Consider the following 7,777-nt stretch of genomic DNA (forward strand, 5'->3'; position numbering starts at 1 on the left):
GCAAGCTATACCCTCAGCCATAAATGTTTTCCGCCATTTGAAAAAAAGAAGACTATTATATTCACCACTAGACTTAAAAACCTTTGGGAGCATTCTTAGGCTACCGGGGCTTTCTGAAAATGAGCAGGCTGATTCTGCATGAGGTTCATACTCTCTCTCAAGGTAGCCCATGTCCCATTGTGGAAAGAGAGAGAGAGAGAGAGAGAGAGAGAGAGAGAGAGAGAGAGAGAGAGAGAGAGATAAAATCCGTATAATTAGCATCGGAAACTTGCCGGAACTCTACACATTTCCCAAATTAAGTATCGCGATGTGCGGAAAAATGTGAAACCATGTGTCTCTCGCTTTCCCATTGTGCGAGTGATAAAATGTTATTATTTGCAGATATGTCACTCCGCAGATACTAAAACTTCGAAAGTTTTCAAATTCAAAGTTCCTAAATGATTTTGTGTTCTCGAGAATTTGGTTGTCCGCAGAATTGTGTTTTAGGAAAGTTGTGCCTAATAGAAACATATTTAATTATATAATATCTAGATGAGACACGCTAACATACTTATTTACTTAATACCGCAGTCTTTGTATACAAATATAAAATTTAGGCCAAAGGCCAAGCGCTGGGATCCATACGAGGTCATTCAACTGCGAAACGGTAATGGATAGTTAAAGGTTTGAAAGGTGTAACAGGAGGAAAACCTCGTAGCTGCACTCTGAAATAATTGTTAAGAGAGGGTGGAAAGTAAGTGAAAGACAGATAATATGAACGGAGGTACAGTAAAAGGAATGAAAGGGGCTGCAACTATGGGCCGAAGGGACGCTGCAAAGAACCTTAGTAATGCATTGACCCGTGTGGGGTGCAGACTATGTATAGGTTTAATTCTTAATCCAACTCAGTGGATGTGGATCTATTCCAAAGTTCATTTAAAGCAAGTCAACCAGACATAGGCCTAAGTTGGCGTTTCCTGCTACAACCATACATTCAAAAGCTGCTACTCAAGAGATTGCTCCTTCCTGGGTCTCGATAGCTCATACTTCGCTCTCCCTCTTAATGATTGCGAGTATGAATAAGATGTGAAAGGTCTCAGATATGACCACTCTTCATTTAATTAACGAAGTGCATTAGTATCCATGTTTATGGGATGCGAAAGATCTTAAGTTGTAAAAGAACTGCTACAAAATAAGCCTATTTATGCACTGACTTCAATTTATTCTACTTACAATGTTATTGATGTTCGATTCTTTAGCGTAATGTATTTATTAAGGCAGGTGAAGTTCCAGATCTTCCATTAGAAGGCTAATAACTCTTATTTCTGACGGTTATAATTTAGATAAAGTGGTAATTAAACATTTCATTACTAAAAGAGCTTAACTGTTGTAGTTCAATGAAGATTCTTTGTATGATAAATAACCGTGCAAATATGTTATTAGACTAAGTGTTCACTCGTGTTATTGCTAACGCTTCAGGCAAGGCTAGGATGTGGATGATAAATAAAACTGAAAAATATTCATATAAGTTTGATTACCCGATGATCAAATCTTCTCACTAGGCCTAAGCTGAGAGATAACTTTTCCAGGTTTAAAGTTTCTTAAGTTGCAGACACCAAAGCAAATAAGTGACTTCACTTGATATCTGTAAAGTAGCCTGTGGATAGCAAAGGATATGTGATGTCACACTGATGTCTCGTGTCTCCGCTTACTTGTTTATCAGCTTTATGTGAACCTAGGCCTACTCACACAATCAAGTTTTCACGTATCAAATTTATGATTCATTATGCCTGAAATGGTTCATTAGTGAAACCAAAACAACGTATTTGTGTGGAGTGCAATTTCGTTTGAGATGTCCAATGATTTTTTGTTCTAAAGAGAGCATCTGAATTACGTGTTTTTAAAATGTTTGTGACGATTGCTTTAATCATCAACGTAAAATTGATCATGACAAATAGTTTATTTGTCACACAAGCACCTTTTCGTTTTTTTTAACTGTGTCAAGTAACAAATATTTACATAAGTTATGACGGAATTCATGTGAATTAATCAGTCTATTATTGGCTACTTGCTTTGAAGTTTAGTGGCAACATGTTAATGATGAAAAAAAAAAAAGTGCTTGTGCGACTAAACATAAATGATGTTTACTCAGAATAAGTTAGGTTGCATGACAGTAGTTTGAAAAATCTATTGTAACCGATTCCTCAGCAACCAGGCAAAAAAAGCATATATATATATATATATATATAATCTATATATATATATATATAGGCTATATATATATATATCTATATTAAACTTCATCCCCTAGTTCCTGTCGTGTGGCCATGTCTCCCATCAACCTCCATCACGATGCTAACAGCCAGATAGGATTATTTTTTATCCTCAAAAGAAATAAATACGAGAAAATATAGCATTTATGTGGATGTTTCCAACAGGAAAGGCTACACGACTGACTTAATATCATAGCTTGTGAAATGTGTTGACCCAGGGTCTTGGCGCACCCCTCCAAAAAATAGTTCTTCAACACTTTATTAAAATCCTCTTAGCTACTTCCTCGTCGTCATGTCTCCCACCAACCCCCATCACGATGCTAACAACCAGACAGAATTATTATTTTCACCCCAATACCAGAAAAAAAAAGAAAAAGAAAATGTAGAATTTATATGTACTGTTGTTCTTGACCAATAGCGCAAGCAGGGTAGTTTCGCACGCGACGAGATTGTGAGAAGTTCGTAGGCTCATCAACTTATCATCACAATCCCCTCACTTTCGCGTCGTCTGTCTCCCATCGACCTACATCTTGATGCCAAATTAAATTTGCCAATAGCCTACGAAAGTTATTTCCATGCTCGAAAGAGATAAAGACAAGAAAATACAGGATTTATAAACGTGAAGTTTCTTAGCGCAGCGGGATAGTTTCAACGAGCGCCACGAGAGAGAGAGAGAGAGAGAGCGCAAGAGTGAAGTTCGTGGGCTCATGCCACCTCAGTATGTTCAGTCCTTGTGTGGTCGGCGTGCAGTGAGGTAGTGTGGTACCCGGTTAAGAAGCTCCCGAGATTTGGGTGACTCCAATTGTGGGTGTCCTTTTAGACGCCCCACCCCCTTTTTGTTTTAATTTTGCGAGCCGTCCCCCCCCCCCCCCATCCCCATCACCCCTTTGGTCTAACTACTCACATGAAGTTTTTAGTGAAGTGTGTTTAATTGGAATGTTATTTATTACTTTTTAATTACTTTGTGTGCAGTGACAAAAGTTTTTTTAAATGTGGAATACTTGACAAGAATTGTTTTTATTTGACAAGAAGCCAGTGTTATTAATTAGAGTTTAGGCCTACTTGAGAGTTAATTACTTTAAGTGATCAAAGAATTATACTTTAATGTTCCAAGTAGATTACAGTCTATTAGTATGCGTGATTGTTGTGTAATGGAAGATTTATGATTTAATGTGAATTACGTAATTAATGTGCAGTTTGGTAACAGTGTATGAGATTTACTTCGTGACCGGGAGAAACGTTGAACTCAGTAACACTGAAAAAGAAAAAAGAAAACAATTCTCCAAGCCTATGCTACAGTACTGTCGTAATGCCTTGAACAAAAAAAGCGTTTTCTCATTAAATAATTACAATAAAAGGGGGGACAAGAATCACTTATCCACCAATATGAAGTCATTTGCCCATTACCACAAGCTCGCGTTGATAGACCCTTGGTTGTTGATAAGTTTTGGCCGGTGGATGTCAGGTAAGTCACCTGCTTAAAGGTTATCCCGTTTACCTGTGTGTTCAGTAGGCCTATGTTTTTTTTTTTTTTTTGTCACCTTGGCCTACGGCCTTTCTTTTTGTTTAGTATATTAGGTATTTGGTGGAATTTTGAGGTTCTTTTGTAGATTTTTTTTCGGATTATTAAATAAGGCCTCCCCCCTCCAAAAAAAAAAAAAAAAAAAAAAACGATATTGACTTGTAAGGTTAGACGTATTAGTATTAGAGTCTGTCCGAAAAGAGCTCATCTTTGTGGAGTAAGTTAGACTTTTGTGCATGCTATGTCAATCTCTCTCTCTCTCTCTCTCTCTCTCTCTCTCTCTCTCTCTCTCTCTCTTCTCTCTCTGCGTCAGTTATTTATAGTTCGTGTGTTAAGTTGATGAATTCTCTCTTTATCTCCTCTTTAGTTGTATAATGCTTTGCTTCTTCAGTTAGGTAATCACGCCAATTACTTTTTACCTTGTCTAGGCCTATTGTAGTCTTCGGCAATTATTAATGATATATATAATTATTTTGGCACAAATGACACATCTTATTTTCACTTTAGGTGTTCCGCCATACTCAGACCTTAGACTGGGTCACTGGCTTTGTTCATTGACCCATTGCTGATTTAGTTCCCTCGACTGAGGGTGCCTTGTGGTTCGTTTTCCTTTTAATTCTATCGTTATTGAGCAGCTTACCTATGTTATTTTTGATAAGCATTTAATTTTACCTGTTTCATCTCTTAGTTCTTATATTCGGTGTAAAAACTTGCTCTCAAAGTTAATACCGTTTTTCGTGATTAACACTGATGGCATTTTGAATATCAGTTCCCGGGGTTTTAATCGAACTAATAGTAATTAAACTTATTGCTTTTTCATTCGTAAGTTTCCTCACTTGTGTTTTGTTACTTTATGTCATACATCCTGCGTGCGTCTTTTTTTGAGTTGGTATGGATGGCTCGGATTTTCTTTTATGGTATCCCCCCCTCCTCTCTCTCTCTCTCTCTCTCTCTCTCTCTCTCTCTCTCTCTCTCTCTCTCTCTCTCGTCGAGCAGGGCATGATGTGCTGCTTCATATGTTAAAGTTCTTATACCAGTAGGCTATGTATTTGGGTATGGTAACGATTCGTAAGAATGCCTTCCAGTTTTATAATATTTTGGTTGATATTAAATTCATATTCATTTAGACTAGGAAATCGCCATTTTTCTACACAAAGCCTACCTGTAGCGTACTCCTTAACCTTACTTAACCTTAACAAAGGAAAACTAGAGCTTTTTGTCGATGGAAATGTAAACTAGTGAAAAGTAAATACAGGGTTAATGTTTGAAATCACATGCACACTTAAAAGACATAAAAGCACGAACATGTTGCAGTATCTATTGCTGAGTAAATTCTACCTTAATGTATCGTAACGGATTGTTTCTAGCCTGTGCGGCATTGCACATTCAGGGATACATCCTAACCTAACCTAGGGTTCCGCAAATTTAATGGCTAGGCTAACCACTGCACTTGCCTCTTGCTAAATATTATCGGTGGTACTTTCTTAGATACATCTCAAGTTTCTCGTAAATGAGTGCCGAGACGCTGACCATTAACCTACAAACCATCTAATGATATTCGTGTGGCCATTTGCCACTGAAAATGCTGAATTCAACTGATTGTTAGTATTATATTAATTGGGCAGACAAACTTGGGCTTTCGAGCAGTCCTGTATAGCTGTAGGTTTTGGCCAAGATTCTTTCTCGAATAATTTTCCGCAAAGAAGTGTGTCGTACCTTCTTCCGTTAGAGGGTACTCATCCTTCACATATGTCTAAGACAAATAAAAAAAGATTACCCCATATTAGTTTGCTGTTGTTATTATGAACCATATGCCGCACTGGCTCCTAGAGCACCTAGTAAGACTCTGCAGCCTATTTGAATACAAGGTAATAAATACATATCGAAGGTAGATCACAAATCACTGGAAGATTGTACCAGTACATAGGCCTAACGAGAAAAACAAGCATTCTTAGAAGAGTACATGCATACCCCTGAAACTTGTGTATCTGATTTAAATGCTCTCTCTCTCTAAGAAAATAGTTCTCCTCGCGTATTTTTCTGCATGGCTTGTGAACTATCAAATTTAGTTTGGAATATAAATTAATGTTGACTAGTACTTTTTTGTTTTGTTTTACTTCGAACTTATTTCTGGTGATAGAAATTTATTTCTCGATACAATGTGGTTCGGATCCACAATAAGCTGTAGGTCCCGTTGTTAGGTAACCAATTGGTTCCTAGTCACGTAAAAATATCTAATCCTTCGGGCCAGCCCTAGGAGAGCTGTTAATCAGCTCAGTGGTCTGGTAAAACTAAGATATACTCTCAACTTCGAACTTAGTAAATGGTATACTTGTACTAAGGCATATAAGCTTTGGTAAGTGTGGCTATTGAAAAAAAAAAAAAAAAAAAAAAAACAGGTTAGCCAGGGTAGTAATGCTTTCCCTAAACTGTCGAAGGTGCTACTTTGGTTAGTTATCTACGCGTCACGTACTCCGGGGTGCTTATACTAAACACCGTATGGTAAATGTAAAGTAGACGGCTGTACGAAGATATCGTTTATTGATATAATTTGTCGACCACACAATATAAAAATTAGTGTATATAATATTTTGATCCCCGACGAGCTAGTATTAAACATGGCTTCCCAGGAGCTTCTGCCATGTTTAAGTATCAGCATCTCAGAGTAGGTGACATGTATACTCTGTTTTTTTTCATCTGTCCATCCGCCTGTGGTGGTGCGCATGGTAACACTGCGTCCCGGCCTTTAAATAGTTACGCTATGTCTAAGTTTTGGGTAAATAAAAGGATATCTGGGTGTACATTTGCAACTGAAAAGTGTTTTAATAATTTACTATATGCGAATTACACCGATAACATTCGAAATAGGATGTTATTTAAAGGCCGGGACGCAGTGTTCCCATGCCCAAACACCACAGGCGGATGGACAGATGGAAAAAAACGTAGTTGACAAGCTTGTGTAGCACCCTTTCGAGTATGTCCGTTGTTAAATATTTATTGGTTGCATATTATGATGTGTACGATTCAAATATGATTAAAACATATTGTTTTGATTATCATGTTTATACTGAGGTATGCACGTGGATCAGAAGTACGTACAATCGTGAGGTGAAGACCATCTAAGAATTCCCACGTACTTTTCGTTGTTACATCATCCGGAAGATGAGACTTTTACTTTTCATTTTTCTTGCTTCACTTCCACTGATAACGCAGATCGTACCACTATTTTGGGGATTTCAAATTCAGGAATGTTTGGTAACTGCTTTCTTTCCTTTGATACGGTATTCATCAAATGACACATTCCGGAGTTCGAGAGACCTTCCATATTGTACTTTGAGCACAATCCCATTCTTATTTTTTTTATATCTGGATAAATCCGTTTTAATGTACAGCTCCACCTGTAAGCATGGAGTGCCCCAGTGTTATTTAAGTGTACAAATCAACGTAGAGCCTTCTCGAAGACAGCTTCGAACCACTAGAGCGCTCTCACTTCATTGTGCTACACTAACTATAGAGAGCTTTACCTAGTGCACCAACTATTTTATTTTAGAAATAATCCTAGTCGTGTAGCACAACTGATAGATTTACAGGTTTGATAAGTATAATGAAGTATTTTAGATTTACCCCAATAAAGTTCTTTTATCCGTCGAACTATAAGTGAACGTCAGTTTTAGCAACCATAATACAATCAGTCACTTGACCTGTAAGTTGTTGACATAATGTGACTAGCGAAGCCGGTGTAGTTCGATAGACAGCCCAAGATAATAAACAGTCTATGCAATTAATTGTTTATTTTTTAAACAACAATCGTAGCGTCTCAGGGGCGTGATCGGTATGGTCTTGAGCTGCCACCTCGGTGGCCGCGAGTTCGATTCTTGGACATTCTATTGAGGTGTTAGATATGTGTATTTCTGGTGATAGAAGTTCACTCTCGACGTGGTTCGGAAGTCGCGTAAAGCCGTTGGTCCCTTTGCTGAATAGCCGCCACTGGTTCTATGCAACG

This window comes from Macrobrachium nipponense, chromosome 2 (genome assembly GCF_015104395.2).
Source record: "Macrobrachium nipponense isolate FS-2020 chromosome 2, ASM1510439v2, whole genome shotgun sequence".
NCBI lineage: Eukaryota > Metazoa > Arthropoda > Malacostraca > Decapoda > Palaemonidae > Macrobrachium > Macrobrachium nipponense.